This window comes from Tasmannia lanceolata, unplaced genomic scaffold, assembly GCF_043159265.1.
Source record: "Tasmannia lanceolata isolate RefF3 unplaced genomic scaffold, GAP_Taslan_0.1 ptg000024l, whole genome shotgun sequence".
Taxonomy (NCBI): Eukaryota; Viridiplantae; Streptophyta; class Magnoliopsida; order Canellales; family Winteraceae; genus Tasmannia; species Tasmannia lanceolata.
Genome location: NW_027518701.1, coordinates 15418227 through 15443658, shown reverse-complemented (window position 1 = coordinate 15443658; position 25432 = coordinate 15418227).

Genomic DNA, 25432 nt, shown 5'->3' with positions numbered 1-25432 from the left:
ACCGTATTTTTTACGGAGTTCCAAGGAAATGAGGTATCATATTTGTATGATGCTCAAAGAGAATAAGAGAACATTTTTGAATGGACTCAGAAGAGAATGGAATACCGTATTTTTTACGGAGTTCCAAGGAAATGATGTATCATATTTGTATGATGCTCAAAGAGAATAAGAGAACATTTTTGAATGGACTTAGAAGAGAATGGAATACCGTATTTTTACGGAGTTCCAAGGAAATGAGGTATCATATTTGTATGATGCTCAAAGGGAATAAGAGAACATTTTTTAATGGACTCAGAATGAAATACCGTATTTTTACGGCTTCAATCTTCGGTTGAGATTAATGAATTTGGAGGTTTTTTTATGAATTTGAATTTGACGTAGAATTGGATTTGATGAATTTGGGGAATTTGAATTTGACGTAGGATTGGAGTTGATGAATTTTGGGATTTTGAATTTTGACGTAGAATTGGACTTGATGAATTTTGGGAATTTGAATTTAACGTAGAATTGGATTTGATGAATTACGGAATTCCAAGGAAATGAGGTATCATATTTGTATGATGCTCAAAGAGAATAAGAGAACATTTTTGAATGGACTTAGAAGAAAATGGAATACCGTATTTTTACGGAGTTCCAAGGAAATGAGATATCATATTTGTATGATGTTCAAAGAAAGAAGACCACTTTCAAATGGACTCAGAGAGTATATGATAACAGAGATTATCAGGAAAGGGGGAACTGGAATCTCCAATTAACAATTTTGGAAGCAAATGATTCAATACCACCATGCAGCAAAGGTCTTTCAAGGCTTGAATATGAGATGCCACTTTATTAGCAACCTGCCCCAGTTTAAGGCCTTCTAACCTTCTTCTATTCATTGACCAGAGATCATTCTTGCAACGATTTTTCACCATTCGTGACAGTCGCACCTTTTCCAAGTTTCTCGGAATCCGTTAATGAACCTGCCTTCAGAGTGATTGCACCCTACAACAATTCTTTAAAATAGCATTTGTAAATTTTTCTAAAAATAGAACCACAGACATTGGTAATAAAAAGACAAAATAAGAAAGATTACTCAAGTGATCTCGTGATGCTTCTGACTTATCAGTATTTTCTTTTGGGTTAGGTTAGCCTCTTTTAAAGAATGTTTCTCCACTGATAAACATCTTCACTTATTTTTTAAGACAGTGATACTTCATATATCCTTCTATCAACTTTCGGATTGTTTTGAAATTAATGCCCTTAGTTTCGGGAATTATTGTTATTTTTGCCTGACCTACTGAGAGTTCAGAGGTCGATGTAATTCTTCTGGCGTGAACCCCATCTTACCACGACCAAGTATTCCTTTTTAGATTTTCAACTTGGCGGACCGTTCAACCTTAACTTTTGCCTGAATCGCCTTTTAGGTTTTCAACTCAGCAGGCTACCCCCTTAACTTTTGCCTAAGCTGCCTTTTCAGGTTTTCAACTTAGCAGAGGAATGATCCTGAATTTTGCCTAGATCGCCTTTTCAGGTTTTCAATCTAGCGGATTTTCAAGCTCCATTTTTTTTTTTTTTTTTTTTTTTTTGAACACCAAAAGGACTTTACAGGTGAGGTAGAGCTTTTCAAAGAATGGCTTAAGGTTTTGCAAGAGTTTCGACCGAACCTGTGAACAGGTTGCCTACGTATCCCAGTGTAGGAATCAGGTCATGCGTAGTTCAGGGGAATGCCCCTAGTACATTGGGTTTTGAAGGAAAATTTTATGTAGGCTCGAAAGGGTTTGCAAAAGGTTATATATTTTTTGATTTTGGGTTATGAATTTGGGTTTTATTCGGCCAAAAGACGGCCTTCTGGTGTTCAAGCATAGAACCTCTTGAGTTGATCAAGATTTGTTGGTTCCGGCAATATTTCTCCATTTAAATTACGGAGCTTGAAGGCTTTTCCGGGTAAGATTTGGTCCACGATGTATGGCCCTGACCAATTAGGCTTGAATTTGCCTCTTGGGTCAAGCACTGGTGCTCGATTTTCTTTTAGAACAAGATTGCCTTCTTCGAGATCTCTGATTTTAACCTTTTTATTAAAAGCCCGGGCTATTCTGCGCTGATAACCCTGCACATGGTAAAGTGCTTTTAACCTCTTTTCATCTAGCATGTTCAGCTCTTTATATCTGGCGTCTGCCCATTCATTTTCTGGCAACTTGACTTCAGTCAATACTCGGAGCGAAGGTACACGGATCTCCACAGGTAGCACTGCTTCCATACCATAAACAAGAGAGTAAGGGGTTGCCCCAGTTGAAGCTCTAATTGATGTTCTGTAAGCCCACAATGCGTACGGCAACTTATTCGACCAATCCTTATAAGTTTCTGACATCTTGCTAATGATAGTCTTGACATTTTTGTTTGCAGCTTCCACCGCTCCATTTGTCTGCGGCCGATAAGGTGAAGATTTATGATGCTTAATCTTGAACTCTTCGCAAAGAGTGATAACTTCTTTCTTGAAATGAGATCCGTTATCTGAGATAAGTTCATGGGGAATTCCATATCTGCATATGATGTTAGTTCGTATGAATTTAGCAACTGATGCGGATGTAAGCTTTGCATAAGAAGCGGCCTCAACCCACTTAGTGAAGTAGTCAATTGCAACGAGTATGTACTCGTGACCACTAGATGACTTAGGGGAAATTTTGCCAATAATGTCAATTCCCCAAACCGAAAATGGCCAAGGAGAAGTAAGAGAATGCAATTCGGTAGGTGGTACATGGATGAGATTCGCATGTATCTGACATTTATAGCATTTCTTCACAAATGTGTGACAATCTGCTTCCAATGTTGGCCAATAGTACCCCAGACGTAGGATCTTCTTTGACAACATCTTCCCATTCATATGAGGTCCACACACCCCTTCATGAACATCTGCGAGAATTTCTTCTGCCTGATCTTCAGTGACACATAAGAGTTGAATTCCGTCGAAGGACCGTCGATACAGCTCTCCTCCACAAATGACAAAGTTAGCCGCCAATCTCTGCAAAGTCCTTATCTCCTTATTCGACGCCTCATTGGGATGCCCCTGGCCCGAGATGTAGTTCTTTATGTCCGTATACCATGGTTTACCATCGGGACATCTTGCAGCTATCTCTATAGCATCAACATATGCAGGAGCCCATTGCTCTTGAACCGTGATGGGCCTCATTTTCATATTGTGAGGTATGTCAATCATAGAAGCTAACGTCGCTAAGGCATCGGCGAATCTATTCTTCAACCTTGGCAAATAACTGAAAGTGATGTGCTGGAATTGCTTAGCGAGAATATCCAAGTATTCATGATATGGCAGCAACTTTTCTTCTTTGGTTCTCCATTCTCCTTGGGTTTGGCAAATGATTAACATTGAATCTCCATATACGTCAAGATTCTCTATGCCTAAGGCCAATGCTGCCTCAAGCCCAACAATGCATGCTTCATACTCTGCCATATTGTTGGTGCAATTGAATTGTAACTTAACTGCAAGGGGAACATGCTCATTTCGGGGTGACACAAGCAATGCCCCTACTCCTTGCCCTGTTTGGTTTGCTGCTCCATCAAAATAGAGGGTCCAACCAGTTTCTGGATATTCATCTTCTACCATCATGATCTCTTCATCTGGGAACATCGTCTTGAAAGGCTGATTTTCTTCTCGGGGTGCTTCTGCCAATTGTTCAGCAATGACTCGGCCCTTTACTGATTTTTGGGTTACATGGGTGATGTCAAACTCAGACAACAACAATAACCATCTGGCAGTCCTGCCTGTCAAGGCTGGTTTTTCAAAGAGATATTTCAGAGGATCCATCCTTGACAGGAGCAAGACCTTATGTGATAAAATGTAATGCCTGAGTCGCTGAGTAGCCCAAACCAAGGCTAAGCAGGTTTTTTCTAGGACAGTATACTTCTGTTCATACTCCAACATCTTCTTGCTAAGATAATACACAGCCTTTTCATGCTTGGTTTCTGGATCTTGCTGCGCTAACATACAACCCATTGTGGTTTCTGTTACTGACAAATAAAGCAGCAATGGATGTCCCGGTATCACTGGTGCTACTATCGGTGGTTCAGACAAACTTTGCTTTATCTTTTCAAAGGCCTGCTGACATTCCTCTGTCCATTCTTTGGAAGAGTTCTTCTTTAAGAGCTTAAAGATAGGTTCACAAGTTGATGTCAGATGAGCGATGAATCGCCTTAGGAACTGTATCCTTCCTAGGAATCCCCGAATTTCCTTCTCGGTTCTAGGCGGCGGCATCTCCTGGATAGCCTTAATCTTCTGAGGATCTACCTCTATACCCCTTTGACTCACCATGAATCCTAACAACTTACCAGAGGTAACCCCGAATACACACTTGCTAGGATTCAGGCGAAGCTGGTATTTGAGTATTCTTTCAAAGAACTTCTTGAGGTTCGGGATGTGATCCCTCCTTTCCCTAGCTTTTACAATCATATCATCGACATAAACTTCGACTTCTCTATGTATCATGTCATGGAGTAAGGCTGTAGCTGCTCTTTGATACGTCGCACCAGCATTCTTAAGACCAAATGGCATTACCCGATAGCAATATGTCCCCCATTGTGTAATGAACGAGGTCTTAGCCATGTCCTCGGGTGCCATCTTAATTTGATTGTAGCCCGAGAAACCATCCATGAAAGATAGTAATTCATGCCCGGCCGTATTGTCCACCAAGATATCGATATGTGGTAGAGGGAAATCATCTTTTGGACTTGCCTTGTTCAAATCCCTAAAATCTACACACATTCTCACCTTTCCATCTTTCTTTGGTACAGGTACTATATTTGCGAGCCATTCTGGATATTCCACCACTTGCAGAAATCCAGCATTCAACTGCTTAGTAACCTCTTCTTCTACTTTCAGGACCCACTCAGGCTTCATTCTCCTTAGCTTCTGCTTTTTAGGTTTAATCCCAGGCAACAAAGGTAGCTTGTGTTGAACAATGTCTTCGCTCAACCCGGGCATATCTTTGTAGGACCAGGCAAAAACTTCTTTATATTCCTTAAGTAGGTTTATTAATTCATCGCGCTCTTCAGATGATAGAGTATTTCCAATTCGTATTTCCTGTATTAAATCTTCTGTTCCGATGTTTATAATTTCGATTTCATCTTTAAGAGGCTGGGCTCGGCGCTCCTCCTCTTGTTTGAGCATATGCTGTAATTCAAAGGGAGTTTCGTCGATCCCCTCTTCCTCGTCTGAGGAGGGAGTGTTATCATTATTATTAAAGTCAGAAGCAAACACAGAGACATACTGAGAATCAGATTTCATTGAATTGAAAGAAGTTACATCATTATCATTGGACTCATCCTGAACAGGCTCAGGATTCACATAGTAAATAAACTCAGAAAATGACTCGCCTGGACTAGGCACTGACACCGATTCACTCGACTTGACTAGACTTGACTTAGCAATATAATAAGGTGGAAAAACATCAGAACTCCAGTTTGAAAGATTTTCTGTTGCAGGTGCAATCTGACTCTGAGGTTCAGTAAAGGTATCATTACTCTGAATAACTGCCACCAGCACATCTTCACAGTCAGTCTCTTCTTGCTTTTTAGAATGATCTAAAACGGGCAACTCCTGACAAACAACATCAGGCACATCTTCTTCGAACAAAGACCCCAACATATCTGGCTCAAGGCAGACTATCCAATCCTCAACAGTTTTTTCAACACAATATACCGGCGGTTCTGTTTCTGGGAGAGCAAGGCCACTGAATATTTCAAAACCTGGTATCATGATTCCTGTTACTGAGTCATACCATGGTTCAGAAAACCCATAGTATGGAGAAGTCTCACCTTCTTTGATAAAGTGACCATTCATTGATAAGGAATATGGAGTCATCGGGAGTATCCTTCCAGTGCGGCGGATTTCTTCCTTCAATTTCAACAATTCTTTCATGGATTCCTCCTCCTCCTCAGTAGGTATATACCCAAGACCGAAAGCTCCAGAGTTTGCTTTGATTGGGCGCCAGTGAGACGCTTTGCTTGGATCACGGCCTAAATTCATACCCGGAAAGTAGTTCATTTTTCTCATCATCTTGGCAACCACAGGACTGATGGCAAAAGGCAAATACAACTCCTCCCGAGAGGCATCTTCATAGGAAATAGCAGTAACATCGAATGCGAAACCATTCAAGTTGTAATCATCTGCTTTTGTAACTGGAAGAATCCGAGTTTCTCCTGTTATCTGCCCTATTTCTGGCTCTTCGTCGCCTCTGACAGTGATCAATTTTCCTTCTTTAATGAACTTCAGTTTTTGATGAAGGGTTGAGGCAACAACACCTTCCTTATGCAACCAGGGTCGTCCCAGAAGTATATTGAACGAGGCCTTGATATCAATAACTTGAAATTCCACCTCAAATTCTTGACCGCCTATAACGATCCTGGTGGTAAGGACTCCGACCACATTTCTGCGGGTATTGTCATATGCGAGGATACCAAGGGTTGATTCGGCAAAATCAGTGGGACCGAAACCCAAGGTAATGGCAGTTCTTAATGGACATACATTCAACGCGGATCCATTATCTACCAGCACAGACGGTACTTTCTTGCCTTCGCAAACAACAGTGACATGAAGAGCTCTAGCATGATTCCGACCTTGAGGAGGCAGCTCCTGGTCTGAGAAACCAATGGCCCTGGTGGCGTGTGTCAGAGCGACAACTTCAGCTAGTTGCTCTGGAGATATTTCTGAGGACACCTGTGTGGTATTCAGTTCTTTCAACACAGCCTCTCTGTGTTTCTTCGATGCTATCAACAACCCCCAAACAGATATGACAGCCTGAGTTTTCTTCAACTGCTGAACAACTTCATCATCTGGGTCCTTCACGTATTGCGGCTCCTCTCCTCGAGCCAATGCCCCTGGATTTTCGACTCTTAATTCAGCAGGTTTGAAAATTCTTCCACCCCTTGTCACATGTCTGACTTCATCCAATTCTGGCTCACCATAGGTGATAATTTGAGGGTCTTGTGGCTCATAGGTGATTACCAAGGGAGGTACAGACTCTCTCAGGTACGATTCATCACAGAAGATGATTTGGGGTTCAGAAACGGGTTCTAAAGCACATATGAGGGTGAGAGGGTCAAACTCAGGATCTCCTATGGTTATGGCATTAACGGCATCGGGAGGATTAGCATGACCAGGTAGCGGGTTTTGGGTAACATTGGGTCTTGGCTGGAATGCAATGACTTTTTCATCAATAAGTTTTTGGATTCTGAATTTCAAAGCGATGCAATTGTCTGTAAGATGACCAGGACCCCTGTGATACTCACAGTGTAGGTCGGCTCGCCAATTGGCAGGTAAAGGATTGGGGGGAGGCCGGGTGGCAGGTAGGGTTATGCGACCTGAAGCCAGACATTGCTTAAGCACCTCTGAAGATGGAATGGGAAGAGGAGTAAATTCTACCCGGGCTTGTTGCCGAGGTGCGGTCGCGGGTTGAACATAGTCCATTACTAGAGGTTCCTGGGATTTAGAGGATTGAGCATTAGAACGGGAGATACTACTGACTTGGGCTGGTGGGGATTTTTTGAAATCTCTGGGGTTTGGGTTGCTACGGTTGAATACACCTTGAGCCATAGCCTCCTCTATTTGGGTGCCAGCTACGATGAAGTGCTTGAAGTCCGGGTAATATTGTAATGACATGTGATATTGGAGCTGGGGGGAAATATTTTTCATGATTATCTGGACCTGCTCCTCCTCAGACGGGCGCTCCATCATCTGAGCTGCTATTCTCCTCCATCTTTTCACAAAAATCAGAAAAGATTCTCTTGAATCTTGCTTGGTTCTTTCCAAATCCTTTCTAGTGATTTCTGTCCCGTCATCATATTTGAACTGCCTGATGAATTGCTCACCGATATCCTTCCATGTCCTGTAACGAGTCTTGTCCAATACCATGAACCACCTCCTGGCAACCTTGGTCAGGGAAACCGGGAACAATTGAGCCATTTGCTCAGAAGATAAGCCTTGAGGCTGACACATGATGGTGAACATTTGCAAATGTGTAATTGGACAACCCACACCATCATATTTATCAAAGTCCGGCATTTGAAAATTGGCTGGGAGACGGATTTCTGGGAACAGTGTGAGATCACTCGGATTGAAACCACCTTGGTCTTGAAATTGGATGTCTTGTACCTTCCTGGTAAGACTTTCTAATTTTTCCATAACAGACTTATCAACCATGGACTGAGAAGGGTTACTGTGGTCCTGACTGTACTGCTCTTTTTCCAGATCTTCTTCAATTTTATCAGTAATGGGGATAAACGCCGGCTGGGCAGGTGCGACTGAAGTAGCTGTATGGTGCATGGGCCTTTTATCTTTGGACAACGATTGTCCGAACTTCTCAGAAAGTTGAGCCTTGATAACTTGGTTCTCTTCCTTGAGTTCTTGAAGCTGCCGGAGAATCAAGGTAAGAGTATCGGTGATAGCAGCGAGTGGAGGACTGTCCTGGTTTTCTGCCATTGGTGAGGATGAGGACGGGAAAGAATGAGATGCTGGGGTTCTCAGAGAAGGTGGCGGGGATACAGATTTCCTCTGTAATCGAGAAGAGACCCGAACCCAAGGAGTATTAGGGTTAGCTATGGTGTCTACGGCCCTGTAATATTTGAAAGACATATTTAAAATCAGAAAGAAGTAGACACTGATGTATGCATAGACGAAGATACTGAAAGAAAAAGGTGAACTTTTATTGATAGATCATTAAAGCTTGAGTACATGGTTCGATCTTTCAAAGATAGACTGATAAGAGAAAACATGACATTAAGCACTCTTTCTAGACTTCTTCTTTGGACGACTATCTTCCTCAACTGACTCCTTGAAAGATTTGATGACTCGAACATCCCAAGCAGATGAAACGGCTTTGACAATCTTGGGCTTGAGATCCTCAGGCGGATAGAAATGACGAAGGGGAGGCACAATGGATTGCTCCCTTCCATACTGACGCTGAATCCTGGCAGGAATATAAAAGGAAGTCTTTTTGAGGCCAAGAAGGCGAACGTAGTTAGCTTCTCCAGTATTGAAGACAGCTTCTTGGATTCCAGGGATTTGCCAATAAATCTGATCTTCATGGCGAGAACTCAACCACTCAGCCCAATCGCCTTTATGATTGAAAGAAACATCATGACGCCATTCACTGAAGGTGTATAACGTATGATCAAAATGCACAGGAGCTGCAATTTTTAGCTTGTGGCATAACCACACGTGAAGTAATGCAGGACATCCTGAGAAAGACCCAACAAAAGATCGAACATAAGAGCCTGGACCTGAGCTGGCACGAAGACGAGCCATCTCATCCAATCCATTGAAGGTTTCTGCAAGCATAGTAGGAATTGGATTGGCGCCACGATCCATCTGATCAACGAGGTCCAAGAGAACAGCTGACGCACAGCGAGAAGGCTGGACAGTGAGGAACCTAGCAAAGGAGCAGAATCTCAGAGCGCGACCTCGGGCTTTTTGAATATCAACAGCACCAATATGCCCAACAGGAGGGTAAATGTCAATCAGTTGTTGCATGGACACTTCCTGGTCTTTGATGAAAGAGTTCATGGATTCATCTGGATTATTCATCAAGCGAAGGAACAAAGGACGATAATCCGACACGTAAGATGGCTTCACCAGAGGGCCATCTACAGGATATTCCAATAAGGCACACCATTCTTCAAAGGTGGGACACATTTCTTGGTTGCCAAAACGGAAGACATGATGATCGGGATCCCAACACTCTGATGCAGCATAGAGTAATCCCCAATCGAGCTTGATGGTGGCCACGTAACCGAAGAGATTTTTCTCTTGCTCACTTATGGCATAGATATGGGATTCTCTTAATGTACCACGGATCCAATCAAGAATTGTACGAGTAGACATGGTGTCTGTAAGCCAGGAGAAAGGATACAGGGATAATCAGGATTACATGAACATGAGATTAGGATGAGTTCCTACCAATATAAAGGAAGTATGGATACTCGATCGAATCAGATAATATAAGATTAAAAATCGTACGATCGAGATGAGATGAGATAGCATAAGATTGCTTTCAACGGATGGATCATGAATGACTAATCCTATGAGATCTTTGGAAATGAATGGGATTTAAATCCTAACCCCAAAGGGAAAATTTTTTAATCTTTGCACATTTTATCAGTGTTACCTGAAGGCATCAACCCTAATCCTAATCTAGCGGAGTGGAGAGAGGATCTCGACTCATGACTTTGTTTGTGTACCTAGGACCGATCGTAGCCATTGGAAGATGGACTACGGCCTAATCTAGACACAAATGGGTAAGATATCCTAAACTAGGCTCACACATGTGGTGCACATGTGTTCGTATACTGCATGCATGTGTGGGTTAATCTAGGGGTAAGGCCAAGAGTCCCCTTAGCGCGAATCCATGTTCGATATACTGTACCAGTGTCCGGCGTATCAGTACGTGAACAAGAGATCCGTTTACGCACCATAAAGGTACTAGGCTAAGGGTGGAATGCTTCTCTAGCACAGAGGCACCAGGTGATGAAATCCCAGTCAACCATGCTAGATAACACTCCGGGTTCCTAAAATAGGACGTGTGTGCATGTGAAATGCAAGGGTTTAGATGCAAGTGATGTAAGTGTGTGCAATAAGTTCGCGCAATCTATGATGCCTTCAGGTTTTGTTAAATTAAGTTCGAGTAAAATGTGATGAGAAAATAAAACGAGACAAACTAATCTAACAAGTATAGAGTTTTTATGAGCCAGTTAAATTAAATTCAAATGAATTATCTTTTGAAATTTTAATGAAGTTAGGTGGTCCCCAGCAGAGTCGCCAGACTGTGGGACATGATCCCGCGAGAGGGGCGTGGGGCGCGAGCCGCCGCGCCTCTCTCTTGGTCTCTCGTTCCCACGCGATTGGCGTGTGCATTTTATTTGCTGATTTGAATTCGTCTTTCCTGTGAACTTGGGATCACTAAGGCAATCCGAATTCCACACGAAAGAGATTGACAGAGTCGCCACCTAGATGTGGGATCTAGGACCCATAATTAACCAGAAATCTAGACTCGCTACCTGGTTACGAGAATGGAAGGTATGGGGAGTTATCCACCACATGCACCATTCTTGCCCGATAATCGGTCTTCGATTCCAAAAGCTAACTCTTTTAAATTTATTTTAAATGGCTCATTCAACTCTATGTTATTGTGCGAACTAAGTGACATGCATCCTATGATCTAATTTCAATGTGAATCCTAAATGTGTATCTTGATTTCTTAATTTGTCTGGATTCAATCTAGGTGAAAGTTCTCCTAAAATTCTAATTTCATGAAAAATCCTAAGTGATTTGATTAAGCATTTACAAGAAAATTAATATACAAAACACCACAATTTGTTGTGGTGCCGACTCGCGGGTGGTATGCCATCAGACATCCAAGCTGCCTACGTACCCAAGCCTCACTGGGATCAGAGTCGACGTAGTTCGGTGCACCTAAGCTAAGCTACTTATGCCTAACTCAACTAGGACACCGACTTAAACGGATTTGACTGTTTCAACAGTTTTAAAAGTAGTTATTTAATTCAAGTTGAGGATTTTATTATCTTAGGATTTCATCTAAGATGCTGTATGATTCTTATCTAAATGCAAGTTGTTCCTTAGACTAATGCAGGTTTGCCTACACCCTAGTTTACTAGGCTTGTCTTAAGGAAAGATTGGGTGACTAGTGTAACTAGACCTATGGTACGGTTGCTATTCATAGCAAGCGTCCGTGATGAGGCTGGACTCCTAACTCTAGGACTCCCTAAAACCTAGGACACGGCACGACACCAGTGTTCCTAAATTGGGCTCTAATGGTTCTTAGATTGGAAACCATAATCCAATGGTTCCGAAAGACACAAGATAAATCGATTTAAGTTCTCGAGGTTAATGAGTTTCAGATTTCGAAGATTTTCAGTTTCTAGACATTTAAGGATTACCAATGGTTCTAGGGTTCACCAATTTCGGCCTTGAATGGCATCCAAAGGAGGGAATCGTGCGCTCTTTCCTTGTGCAATTTAATACTTAGGTTATAGCATCTTATTGCCTGGCAGAATCTCAGGATTTCCGTGGACAATAACCTCGGAGCCAACAACATGCTATAACTTAAATATTCAAATTGTCAAAGATCAAGTTGCAATTGGGATACGATTATGGATGCACTGGCCATTTTTCCAGGAAAATCTAAAGATCCTAAAATTTCTGTTTCAATGGATTAAGGAGTGAACATGTGACAGAATTTTAAAGTTCTTTAGGAATTTTTATATGATTTTCAATTAATTTCGAATTTTCCATGGATTTTATCAATTTTAAGCATATGAGCGGTTTTACAAGTGAAATTATTGCAAATAAATTCGAAATGATTTGAAATTTCTACAGCAGCAAGATGAAAATGTATGTAGCTTACAGGATGAGTTTTGCATATTTTTACATTAAATTCACATTTAATCTTGATTAAACCATTAAATGTCCAGATTGCACAATTAACACATAAACTAGTAGAAATATAACTCTAAATTCTATGAAATTTCTACAGAAATACTATATGAATCAAAATAGCATGCAGTGAGATTTTCATGAATTTTAGAAATTATTTACTACCAATTTCGGATTTTACAATTTCCAGACCAGATTATAAATTAACACTACATCCCATATTAAAACAGATCCAAATAACACTAAAATTTTACATTAACAAGTAATATGGAAGATAAGACTACTGTAAATATTTTATGAATTTTAATGATGATCTGATGTTAGTAAAAATTCTCCTAAAATCTGATAAGTTTCAAAGAAGATATTAAATAATATACCAAATAAACTCCAAAAATCTTTATAAATTCATGGTAAAATGAATCAATAACATATTATTTTCCCACGAAATTTCATTAATTTTAGAATCTGTTTGGTATATAATTTAATTTTTCTTCGTCAAAAGATGTTTTTTTGAAGAGTTTTCCATTTTTAAAACACAATTTGCGGAAAAAATCAGAAAAATTCGGAAAAATACAGAAATATTTTGAGAACAATGCACCTACCTGTGGTGAAGATCTCCGCCCAATCCAAAAAAATATAAAAAATCCTGCCGCCGCCGATCCGCTCCGCCGTCTTTCGCTTTCTCTGGAGTGTTTAGAGGGAGTGATTGAGGGAGTGAAGAGATAATGGAAGAAGAATATTAGGGAGAGGGATGGAAGAATATATTGAGGAAAGGGATTGGAGGGAGTGATTAGAAGAGATAATGGAAGAGAAAGAGATAATGGAAGATAAATTTCTCTTTTTTTTTTTTATGGATGGGAAGGAAGATATATATAGGGAGAGAAAGAGAGAGAGAGAGATATGTTGGTGGAGAGCTCATCATGTTGTCCCTCTTAGTGGAGAATCCATCATTATTGTTCTTAGTGGAGGGCCCATCATGTTTCTTAGTGGAGAATCCATCATTATTGCTCTTAGTGGAGGGCCCATCATGTTTCTTAGTGGAGAATCCATCATTATTGTTCTTAGTGGAGGGCCCATCATGTTTCTTAGTGGAGAATCCATCATTATTGTTCTTAGTGGAGGGCCCATCATGTTGTCTTAGTGGAGAGCTACCATCATTGCTCTTCATAAGAGGCCTCACAAGAGGCCCCATTGAGGCCCCACAACGCGGGCCCCACAATGTGGGCCCCCGGTTGATTCAATTTTAAACAAATGTTCAATGCGGGCCCACCAAACGGGTACAAATTCTCCCTTGCTCGGATTCTCACGAATAACCCTTCTCCGCACTTTAGCGGAAAAAATCAGAACAATGCAGAAATGACCAGAAAGATTTGAGAAAGCGTAAGGGACGAACACCGGAATAGAAAACATTGAAAAATTGACAGCGAAACCCTAATTTCTTTTTTAATCAAAGCAGAGCAAAATGGGGTGTCTACACTATCTAAACAAGCTTTTGAACATTTTAGAAAGATCAAATCCCATTTTCCTTTGTGGTAAAACCTTCTATCAAAAGCTAAACCTCTTTGAACTTGATTTTTACATTTTATCAAGAGGATTCCTTATGCTTTACATTTGTATCTTACCTTGGAGTGTTAGTGAGCAACATAGTTTGTAATCCGCCTATTAAGAGGCAAGAGGGTTCTTTTATTTTTATTTTTCTTCATTGTACTCGAGGGTCTTCTCTTTAGCCCGTTAATAAAGGCGAAGACATTGTGAGGGTCTACTCTTCAGCCCGTTAAGAAAGGATAAGACATTGTAAGAAGGTGTGTCCCCTCGTCAAGGCTTCGTGCAGAAAGGGTTTGTTCCCTTTGGAGTTGGAGGAGTTGCGTGTACGGCTTGGACATTCGCCCTATTGAAAAATCTCATTGTTTTAGTGGAGCGCCCCAAGGAGGTAAACTTGGAAGAGTGGAGTTGGTCTTGTGATAAACCGAACCACTATAAATCTTGTGCCTTATGGATGCTTTCTCTTCTCTTTCTCCTTCCACATTGTGGTGATTGGTAATCTCTAACCTAAATTGTATTTATGTTTTAAATTGAACAAGGGTTAGTAAATGCATGTTAAAGTAAGATCTAAACCTTAGCTTTTATATTTGTGTTAATTTGAACAAGGGTTAGATTAACTAGTGCTTAATTAATAAAGTGATTTTAATAATCCATCTAATCAAGCCTAGATTTTTTAATTGGTCAATTCACCCTCCCTCTTGGATTGTCACACCTGCATTTCATTTGGGATCAGAGCTTAGGCTCTTAAAGAGATTTTTAAATTTAAAAATCTACAAGAGAAAGATTCGTGTCAATCCAAATGAATTTTGAGCTAGGCAAATCCGCTCTTATTCCTACATTTTTGGATGGAACGAATTTTAGAGCTTGAAAAATTCAAATGCTAGCCTATCTCAAATCCATAGACTTTGACATGTTAGATGTCATTGAAAGGGCATTTTCTATTTCAAGAAAAAGTTCTAGAAATGATTTAAAACTATTTTCCTTAAATTCAAAGGCAATGATCTTATTATGTTGTGGTTTAACTCCAAATATGTTTGAGAAAATTTCTAAATGCATCAATGCAAAAGATATTTGGACAACTCCAGAAGATATTTGTGAGAAAAATATTTATCTTTTCAAACGATAAAATTTTTGAACAAAAAGTGATTTCACAAAAATTCTTTCAAACATTCAATCTCCGATTTGGAAAGTCAAATTGACAATTTGAAATCGGACGTAAATGAAAGTTTGAAAATAAATGACAAATTAAGTCATTTGAGCAAAATTTTGGTAAATAAAAATAATGACTTAATTAAAAGATGCAATGCCTTTGAAATAAGAAATAAAACCCTTGAAAACACAAATAAGGATTTAAATAAAAAATATATACTTGTTTGTGAAAATGAAGAAAACCTAAAAGCTAATTTATCTCAACAAATAAATTGTCTTGAAAATCAAGTAAATGAGGTAAAATTAGTAAATGAAGAACTCTCTATAAAGAACCAAAGATTGCAAGAAGAGAAAGACAAACACTTTTGTCATCATGTGCATTCTTGTGGTTCTTCATGTTCCTCATCTACCAATCATTACTCATGTACTTATTATGGTAGATTAGGACATCACAAATCTAGGTGTAAGCTTAGATTTGTGAAGTTAAACAAGTTTGTTTAGGAAATAAAAGATACACTCCCGCAAACAAACTTGGTAGGAACCAAAGTGATTTGGGTTCCAAAATTCCCCATTCAAGCTATTCACTGAATATTTGACTATAATTGGTTGTGCTTTAATTGCCATATCTTGTGAATTCTCTCTAGATGCCTTACTTCAATATTACATTCCTTGCATATAGTCTACTTGTGCTTAATGACATATCATTACATTTTTGAGCTTAGATACGCATCTTTATACATGTTTTAATAGAATGTATATATGCTCATAGAGCTTCATGATCACATCATTCTCATTCTTAGTCTAAGTAGAAAACTAGAATACATCTCCATAGATTATATTATGTGCTTTATTGAATATCATTCTGTATGTTTTGTCTAAGTGCTTACATCACATAATAAATTTTCTTGCACTTAGTATCCATTCACAAGAAAATCAAAAATAGAAAATTCAATGTGAAAACTGATGGCGTCTGGATCCGGGTTTGCGATCGCGCGGTCGGTAGAGGGCCTCCGCGGGGTCTGCAATCACAAACAAAAGGGGGTCAGGGGGTCCGGGGTGGGTCCCGGACGACCACTTCGACACCCAAGTCAGATCCTTCGACCAGTCAATATAAAGAACAGCTAGAAAGGGAGGGGGTTTTGACCAGGGTTACCAGGGCCGGTGCGCGGGGACATTTCTGGGTGCGTAAGTGAGTGAGTCGGAGGGGACTAGCAGGGAGGGCAGGATGGGATTCCTGGCCTCCTCTGTTGTTGCCTCGCCTCTTTTTCCGGTGTTGCGGGGTGGAGGATGGGTGAATTCCCTGCCTTCCGAGGTCAAAAGAAAAAAAGCCTCCCTCTTCTTCCTTTCCCTCCCCTTTTAAAGGGGGGTGTGCGGCCCTTTTCATCATTATGGAGGAAAAAACTTCCTTTGTAGGATTGGGCCGTCCCTCTGCCTCGCCGGCGCGCATGGCTTTGGCGGCCATTTCCTTCCCTAATTTGTGATGATGAGGCCTGGGTGGTGAGAGTGCCCTTTTCATCATTATGGAGGGAAAAACTTCCTTTGCAGGATTGGGCCGTCCCTCTGCCTTGCCGGCGCGCGTGGCTTTGGCGGCCATTTCCTTCCCTAATTTGTGATGATGAGGCCTGGGTGGTGAGAGGGCGACACGTGGCATGAATGTGTGGTCTTTGCCCTTTTCCAACACCCTTCTTCATGATGGTTGGGCTCTGCTCGTGCATGGATGACATGTGGCGATATCTGCTCGTGCAGCCGTATTTGTGCCCCATCATAACTCCCCCTTACTCCTTTGGTCCATTGAATGGGCCAAGGGAGTAACGTTTTGTTCGAGCTAAGTCATGATGAGGATATTTACGAGGGCTCCGGGGTGCGAGGAGACGTGTCGTTTTATCTGGCGGCTGTCCTTGGGAAGCGGCAGCGTCGTTAGGGAGGCTGCGTTGTCTCGAGGCACCAGGATTTCTTTTCCGAGTTTAAAAGAGGGGAATTACCCTGGTGTCTTTTTGTGGCTCTTCGTCGCTCTTCTTCTTTCCTTTGCGGTAGGGGTTTTTTTTTGTATATTTTCCAGTAACATGTCTGGCTCTTCTTCACGGGTTAGGGGCAAGGCATGTTTCCTCCAGGAGTCGTCGAGCGACCTTGACTTGTCCTCCGATCCGGGGGAGGATCTCGTGGCTCGTCGGAAGAAGGCTAAGAGGGGCCCGGGCGCTTCGTCGGGCTTCCCCCCCCTTCGCCTTTCTTCCCTGCCTAGGAAGGACAGATTGTCCAGGTCCCGTGTTGCCCGGGAGTGGTCGTTTTTCTCTCGAGCCTATCGTCAGGGAACGGAAGTGCGTGGGCGTGTTTCGAAGATGGGTCAGGAGATCGAGGACTTGAAGCGGGAGAACGAGGTTCTTCAGAAGAAAGTTCATCTTCTCAACGAGCAGCTGTTGGAATATGAGGTGGACCCCTTGCTAGAGACCTCTTGGGAGGAGGAGGGGAGCTCTTCTAGGGAGGAGTCGTTCTCCGATTAAGCTTTGGCTTTCTATGTTTTCCTGCGTGTCTATCCCCTTCTCTGGCGGGGATCTCTGAGGCCTGCGTGCCCTGTGCTGTTTTTTGGTTTCCCTTTATTTTGTAGGCCTATGGGCCAGGAGGATGTTAATGGGTAGCTTATGTGTATTTGGGCCATATCTCTTAATGTTGTTGTTGGCTTGTGATGGAGAATCTCTGTGTTTGCAAGAATTTGCGATGCTCTGACCTTTCCGGGCGCTATCTCTGTTTTTTTTTTTTGGCGGGGGGGGGGGGGGGGGGCCCGAACCTGCGTGGGGTCGGGATGGCGAGGCGTGTCGAATTCGTATGATTTCGCCCTTTACCCTCTACTTCCTTTATGAAGGTTAGGCTTTATGTAGATCTGGGGGCGACACGTGGCGTGCTCCGGTGATAGCGCCGTCTTTGCATGTTATCGTGATGTGACCTTTAATCCATTGATTGGCCTCGGGGAGCGGGCCCGTTGGCCTAGTTAAAGGATAATGTGGTGAAGGCGTTTATGGGAGCATTGGGGTGCGAGCGGATATTCTGCTCCGTCCGGCGGCTCCTTCTCGAGGCGCTGCTTGGTTGTTCAGTAGGAAACGGACACGCGGGTAGTAAGTGCTTCATTTTTCCACACCGGGGTGTCCTATAAGGGTTCTATAAAGGGGTTAGCTTTCCTGAAGTCAGGAACATCGCCCTTTGTCTCTTGTTCGCCTCTTTGATATCTTCCAGCCTTTCTTCAGGCTTTGTCCGAGATGTCGTCGCCTTTTCAGGGTCCTTTTGCGGGCGGCGATCGCAGGTCTGATCGCGACGGGAGTCGTCCGAATAACCCCGAGGCAAATTCTGGCGGGTTGGGGCCTCAGCGAGGGGTTCCGGAGGGGGACGTGGATCATCCTCCTTCCCTGCACGAGAGGGAGTCTCATGAAGCGTTTATTCACCGCAACCGTCCCTTCTTTTCGTGCGTCCATCGTAGGGGAATGGAGGTTTTTAGCCGGATGAGGGACATGGATCGGGAGATTGCTGCTTTGCGCGCGGAGAACGATCTGCTGAGGAACCGGGTGCGTTGGTTAAATGACCAGGCCCGTTTGGCTGGGAATCGGCGTTGGGGAAGCTCTTCGGACGGGGAACAGAGTGATAGGGAGATTTCTGATGCGGAGAACTCTTTCAACGGCCAGTCCCTCTGAGCTGATTGCGGTGGGAGTTCAGAATTTTTGGAGGAAGCCTCTTGTCTTTGCGCTTTCTTTTTTTTTGTCTTAGGGATCTTGGGGGCTTCGGGGCTGCGTGCCTATTGTCCTTACTCCCCTTTTTTGTAGGCCTTTGGGCCAGGAGGAAGTGGTTTATGAATGGTGCCTTTCTTTTTCCTGTTTCTGATGTGTGTTTTCTCCTTTCGTGTTTGCTTTTCTTTTGCATGCTTGCTTTCTCACGCATTTCTGAGCCCTTGTCGCCGTGTTCGATATTTTCGGCCCGGTGGTATTTTGTATGGGATATCTAGTCGTACCTTTTTTCATCTTGTGGAAGGGTATGTCGGGCCCTTGTGACAGGGTCCGAGCCCTTTCTTTATGAACGCAGTTTTGTCCATCTGGTGGAGGTGTATGGATGGCTTGCTGGGGAAGTTATGTCGTGGGTAGGGGTAGAGACGTCCTTTCCGTATGGCGCTTCGATTCATGGCGGTTGCCTTGGGTTTCTCAATCGGCGCCACGTGTGCGCGTCCCATCGACTTAGAAAGGGCCGGAGTTCGAACGACAGGTGTCAAAACCCTAGCCCTTTTTAAAGCCTTTTTGGGGATTTCATTTTTTACTTTATTCCTTCGTCTTCCTCGATTAGAACGGGTTTTTCTCCGCGGCGATTCTTCTACGTGTTGTTTGTCGTCCACGCTTCGCTCGGTGAGTTCTGTGCCTTTGTTTCATAGCTTAAGATGTCTGTTGCGACTGTGCCTCAGAGCCCCTCTTCCGCGTCGGTAGAGGTGGTGGAGAGGGCTCCGGTGAGAAAGAGGAGGCGGTTGTCTGTAGAGGGTGGGAGCGGCGTCGCTGAGGATGTGCGGCAGCCGACGGAGTTGAGGGATAGTTCCGGGACCTCCGGGTCGTCGGTGGGGGCCGCTACTTCGGAATCTCCGGCTCGAGTTTCTTATGCTCGTGGGGCGGAGATTGGGGACATTCGGCCTGGCGCCGTTATTCGTCCCGGCCGGGTGGCGTGTTTCAGGAATACTTTGGAAAAAGGGGCGGCGGAGAAAATTAGGAGGGAGTTCCATATCCCCGACGATTATGGGATTAGAGTCCCCTCCTTTGTAGAAGGGGTGTGTGGGGGTACCACGGAGGAAGAGGTAGCTTTCTACGTGGAAGCTTTCCGGGCGGGGGTTAGGTTTCCGCTCTTGGACATTATAACAGAGGCCCTCGAGTTCTACCAGGTGGCTCCTTCCCAACTGGCGCCTAATAGTTGGCGCACACTCCTGGCCTTTGTGGCCAAGGCGGGTCTTCATAAGGTCCAGCCCACCCTTCCGCTGCTCCGGGCCTGCGTGGCCCTCAGTCCGTTGGTGAAGGGGGAGGACAGCTGGCTTTATCTGACCTAGCGTCCTCAGGTGAAGATTGCAGTGAACTTGCCTTCGTCCATCAAGAAGTGGAAGGAGGAGTATGTGTTTGTTACCCCTCCATCGGACGCTGGCTGGGATTTTCCTCGTTCTTGGAGGCGCTCCGTTGAGTGGAGGAGGAAGTCCCTTCCCGACGAGTCTGACTATAGCAAGTTTGACTTGGGGAAGCTCGCCTCTGGGGAGGTTATTGACGTCTCCGAGTTTAGGTGGGAGAGGAGCCTGAAGAGGTTTGGCTTGGTGGGAGCTGTGGAGAGGAGGGTCCGTTGTACGGGCGAGGGAACGGGGGAGAGTTCAGCCAGCTATCGTGGTGAGCCCCTCCCCTCTTCCTCTCTCTTTTTTTTTCTTTTATTTTTTTTTATTTTTGGTTTTCCTTTGTTTTGAGCGATTGTTATTCTCTTGTTTGTGGCAGGAGAGATGTCTTCTTCTGGTGACGTTGGTAAGGGGAAGGAGGTTGCGGCGGTGACAACGGGCTTGTCGAGCCGGAAGAAAATTCCTTCTGATTTTATGGCCGCGGCCAGGCTGGGTCGGTCGCAAGCGAGGCTCGCAACATCTATGCCTTCCAGCCCCTCTGGTCGAGCGGTTAGAGAGAAGGGGCCGGTTAGTTCCTCACCCCCGGGGTCTGAGCATCCTGCCAGGAGGGTCGCCAGCCGCGTGGCGCGTCCTTCAATCTTTACGGAGGACGTGCCAAGTCGGATGGAAGGGGCGGTAATGACCAAGCTTCTTCTGGAGCGGGCGGAGCTTCCCCCGCAAAGTTTCCAGATGCGAGGGGAATTGTTTAAGCCTGGCTGGAGGATTGGTGTTGAGGACAGCGTTCTTGCGAATCCCCGGGTTGGGGTGGAGCTAGGGGTGACCACTGCTCTTCCTTGTGACGAGGCTGAGCTGAAGGGCTATGATCGTAGGGCCCTGGGGGCTCAGTATTTTCAATCAACTTCCTGCGTAAGTAATGGGTGGCCGGTTTTCTGATGGTATTTTTCTCTCCTCGCTGTTTTCGAGATTGCATGTTGGAATTTTCTTGATAACTTGCCTTTTGCAGTCCCAAAGTTATGCCAGGAGGATGGTGCAGTGCCTTCTTGAGGATGAGGCTGAGATAAGTGCTGTGGGGGAGCTAAACCGGCAGTTACGCGAGGAATTGGGCAGAGCCCGGGCGGAGAGAGCGACCTTTGATGACACTGTTGCTCAACTCCGGGAAGATCTCCGGGTAACTGTGGAGGGGAGGAGTCGTGCGCCGGACAAGTTGGCGCTGGCCCGGCGAACTCATGCCCGGGAATTGGCGAAGGCACGGGAGGAATGGCGCGACTCTGCGGAGTTTTTTAAGGCTGCGGCTGCATTCAGCGTGGATATTGAGATTGATGCGTTTGCTGAATGCCGGCGGCGCGTTCAAGAGGTCGATCCCTCCTTCCCTCTCGATAAGCTGATGCATGAGTCTGAGGTCGATCCTTTGCCGGCACCGGCGGAGGTGGCGGAGCCGGTAGGAGAGGAGGTGGCCGCCCCGGTGGATCGCGTAGTTGCCGAGACTTCCGAGGGGGGCCCAGTGATGTTGTGAATGCCTCGGGGGGCTTGCTCTTTTCTTTCAATGTTCCTGGTTATTGGGTCTGTAATAACTTTTGAACTACTTATTTTTTGTTGTTTGTTGTGTAACCGTATTGACATCTCTGCATATACACGATGCGCCGCGAGGTTTTCGAGGTCCTCAGGCCTTTGCGAATTGTGTTGGTGAGAGTATTCTTAGTGCACCCGTAGGGCGTCTGTTTATGGGAGGACTATCTTCCCCTCGAATGATCAGTTCGGGGTTAATGGGTCCCGCCTGCCCTTAAAGGGGGAGGTCTTTTTTTTTTTCATGGGGAGCGTTTTAGGGTATTCTTGGGGGGATCGGCCCCGATGTTACCTCTGTCTCACTCCCTGTTTTCTTTCGGGTCCCTCACTTATCGTGGGCCGGAAAGTGGAGATGTACGCTGCTTTTGTAGAAGTGCTTTTCCATTAATTTGTTGACAAGAATACATCTTTGCTTCTAGAACACAAAAAGGAAACCAAAACACTTGTCATATTTTTAAAAGAAAGGCACGGAACTTACCCTGTCGTTTTACTGATAGAACTTTCGGAGGTTGTCCATGCTCCAACTGCGAGGGACCGGGGTCCCATCGAGGCGTTCTAGTTGGTAGGCCCCGGGTCGAAGTGCTCGGACGACTTTGTACGGTCCTTCCCATTTGGGTGCGAGCTTACCCGTGTTGCGGGTGTCTGATACCTCTGCACGCCGTAGTACCAGATCTCCGGGCTTTACCGAACGCTTTTTTACCCGGGCATTGTAGTATCGTGCCACCTTTTGCTGGTAGGAGGCGGTTCGGAGGAGGGCTTGCTCTCTTTTCTCGAGCACGAGATCGAGGTTGTTCCGGAGGAGTTCGGAATTTCCCTGCTCGTCGTAATTCGCGGTGCGGAAGCTGGGGAGGCCAATTTCTAGCGGAATGACCGCTTCGGTCCCAAAGGTTAAGCTAAAAGGGGATTCTCCAGTTGTGGTCCGTGGTGTTGTTCGATAGGCCCAGAGGACGCTAGGGAGTGCGTCCAGCCAGTTTTTTCCGGCTTCTCCCAATCTCTTCTTGAGACTTTGTAGCAAAATCCTGTTGGTTACCTCGACCTGCCCGTTGGCCTGCGGGTGTGCTACGAAGGCGAAACGGTGTTCGATGCTTAGGCTATCACAGAATCTGCCAAATTCGGCGCTTGCGAACTGGGGACCGTTGTCTGTTACAAGGGTCTTTGGAATGCCGAAACGGCAAACGACGTCGTGATAGAAGAACTTCTCCGTCGCTTTGGAATTGGGTTTCACCACGGCTTTGATCTCAACCCACTTGGTGAAGTAGTCGATGGCGAAGTGTAACATCGTATGCCCCCTGGGGGCCTTGGGGAATGGTCCGAGTAGATCCATGCCCCACATGGCGAAAGGCAGGGGTCCTGCTATCGCGGTGTACGGTGTAGCTGGTTGGTGGGGGGTGGTTGCGTACCTTTGGCATGGGCTGCATTTTTTGACGAATTCCTTGGAGTCCCTAAGGACCGTGGGCCAGAAGTAGCCGTGCCTTACGATTTTCTGGGCTAGGGTCCTGCCACCTCCATGGTCTCCGCAGATCCCTTTATGTACTTCTCGTAGCGCGTAGTCTGATTCGGAGGGCACCAGGCATCGGAGGTACGGCCATGTGTATGACCGTTTGTAGAGCCTGTGCCCGTGGACCACGTAATGGGCGGCTCTTGCGGTTAGGCGTCGGGCTTCCAGCTTATCTGCGGGTAGTATACCGTCTTTCAGGTATTGTATAATGGGGTCCATCCAGTTTGGTCCCGGTGGAATCTCCAGAACTTGCATCTCGTCGATGCTGGGGTGGGGCAGGATTTCTGTGAGCACGGTGCCGAAGTCATGGGTTTCTTCGGCGGCCATTCTTGATAATGCATCCGCTCGGTTGTTCATGTCTCGCGGCACCTGGAGGATCTCTACCTCTCCCATCCCCTGCAGTTTTTCTTTTACCTTGTGGAGGTATCTTTTCATTCTGAAGCCCTTGGCTTCGTATGTTCCGTTTACTTGGTTAACGACAAGCTGTGAGTCGCTATAGACTTTCAACTTGCCTGCGCCGAGCTCCGCGGCTAGACTTAGTCCTACTAGTAAGGCTTCGTATTCGGCCTCGTTATTGGAGGCTTTGAAATCCAACCTGAGGGCATATTCCAGTGTGAACTCTTCTAGGCCGTGGAGGACCACTCCCGCTCTGTGTCCTTTATTGCCGGCGGAGCCATCAACGTGCAGGATCCAAGGGGTTTCGCTGTTCTGTTCCGAGGGGTCTTGCATCCCGTCGTCGCAAACCGTGTGCGCAGTGGGGCCCTCGCTGCTCCCCATTGTTGCTGGTTCTTCGGCCGGGGCCGTGAATTCCACTATGAAGTCAGCGAGGACTTGAGATTTGATAGCCGGCCTTGGGCGGACTTGTATGTCGAACTCGCCCAGCTCGACGGCCCAACTTACCATCCTACCCGAGGTCTCTGGTTTCTGGAGAATCTTCCTGAGGGGCTGATCGGTTAGTAGGACTATGGGGTGGGCCTGGAAGTAGGGGCGGAGCTTTCGAGCGGCACTGACGACTGCGAGGGCGAATTTCTCTATGTTCGAATATCGGATTTCCGCACCGTGGAGAGTCTTGCTCACGTAGTACACAGGGTGTTCCTTTTTGTCGCTTTGTTTGGCCAACACCGCGCTTACTGCCGTGGGGCTGACGGCCAGATATAAAAATAGTTCTTCCCCCGGCTCGGGTTTGGCGAGTACGGGCGGTGTCTGGAGGTATTGCTTCAGAGAGTCGAAGGCCTCTTGGCAGGCCGTGGTCCATTCGAATTCCCGTATGTTTTTTAATTGTTTGAAGAAGGGTTGGCACTTCTCTGCTGATTTGGGCATGAATCGGCCGAGGGCCGTGATTCGTCCTGCAAGCCTCTGTACTTCTACTGCTGTCGTCGGGGGTTCCATGTCTAGGATGGCCTGGATTTTTTCTGGGTTGGCTTCGATCCCTCTTTGGCTGACCATGAACCCCAAGAACTTTCCGGAAGTTACCCCAAAGGCGCATTTTGCGGGGTTCAGCTTCATTCGGGCTCGTCGTAGGGTGTCGAAAGTTTCCTGAAGGTCGAAGATGTGTCTGGCGGCTTCCAGAATTTTTACCAGCATATCGTCGACATACACCTCCACGTTCCTTTCAATCTGCGTTTGGAATAGCTTATTCATGAGCCGCTGGTAGGTGGCACCTGCGTTTTTTAACCCGAAGGGCATGACAGTGTAGCAGTAGATGCCCTGATCGGTGATAAACGCTGTTTTCAGGATGTTTGGCTCGTGCATTTTGATCTGATTGTAGCCTGAGAACGCGTCTAAGAAGGTGAGGAGTTCGTGTCCGGAGGTGGCGTCGATGAGTTGGTCTATGCGCGGAAGGGGATAGGGGTCTTTTGGGTAGGCCCGGTTGAGGTCGGTGAAGTCTATACAGGCCCGCCATCCTCCGCTAGCTTTCTTGACCATCACGACGTTTGACAGCCACTCAGGATACCGGATTTCCCTGACGAATCCGGCTTGTAGCAGTTTTTCCACTTCGGCCTTTATGTGAGTTTGGCGCTCTACTGCGAAGTTCCTCTTTTTCTGCCGGACGGGTTTAAGGGCGGGGTTCACATTCAACTTGTGGACGGCCATTTCCTTGGGTATCCCGGGCATGTCCTTTGCGGACCATGCG